This window comes from Octodon degus, unplaced genomic scaffold (assembly GCF_000260255.1).
Source record: "Octodon degus isolate 3935 unplaced genomic scaffold, OctDeg1.0 scaffold00002, whole genome shotgun sequence".
In the NCBI taxonomy this organism is placed as follows: domain Eukaryota; kingdom Metazoa; phylum Chordata; class Mammalia; order Rodentia; family Octodontidae; genus Octodon; species Octodon degus.
The window spans coordinates 28,533,645-28,534,565 of NW_004524578.1; the positions used below are offsets into that span (position 1 = coordinate 28,533,645).

Genomic DNA, 921 nt, shown 5'->3' on the forward strand with positions numbered 1-921 from the left:
ATTTAATTTTAATTTTTAGTTTTAAAATTTTAATATAGGAACTGAACCCTATAGGTCCTTTGTACTGAGCTGTATTTTCAGTTTTTTGGAATATTTATTTTGGTATTTTGAACCAGATTCTCGCTAAGATGCCTCAACAGGAGTTTAACTGGAAGTCATCCTGCTTCACTTTCCTCAAGTGCTGGAATTACAGGTGTGCCCAACTGTTCAGTCTGATTTTTCATTAATGAATTTTCAGCATCATAATTAACCCCTCATTATGTTATTTTACCCCTCATTATGAGTTTACCTCAAAGAGATTTTAATAGTTAAATAAGTTAATATGTTTAAAGCACATCAAACAGAACTAACTATATGGTAAACAGTATATATGTGCTAGTTACTTTTTAATTTTTAAAATTTATTTATGATTTTTTTTTTTTTCAATACCGGGAATCAAAGTCATAACCTTACACTTGCAGGCAGGCCCTGTACTGCTGAGCTAAATCCCTGGCCCTTGTAAATGCTAGTTACTATTTTTGCTTTTTGGAATGATTTCTGACTTCCCTCTATCATTAATAATGATATAAATAAACAGTATTTATCAATACATGAATTTCTAGAACTTCAGAGTAGACTCTTAGAAGAGATCTTGCTGGGTCAAAGTCTTAACTTTTCAAAGCCTTCTGATAGGTCCTCCAGATTGTATTCCAGAGCGTAATTTATTTTTCAAATTTTATGTTTTTTTCAATTTTGGGATAGGATCTCACTTTGTAGTGCATGCTGGCCTTGAACTCACTATGTAGCCCAGGCTGACCTCAGACCCACGGTGATCCTCCTGCTTCAGCCTCCTGAGTGCTAGGGTTACAGATGTATGCTACCACCCAGGGTAACCTTTAAATATTACCCTTTTCTTACTCTTTATCAAGTGATAGATGAAAA

The 921-nt window shown here is 34.0% G+C and overlaps 1 protein-coding gene across 2 annotated transcripts in view; it reads left to right on the forward strand.

Annotated features, from left to right (window-relative positions):
- The window catches only part of Dnajc17 (DnaJ heat shock protein family (Hsp40) member C17), a 63,259-nt gene that overhangs the window by 40,667 nt on the left and 21,671 nt on the right, over positions 1 to 921 (forward strand). The window lies entirely within an intron of this gene.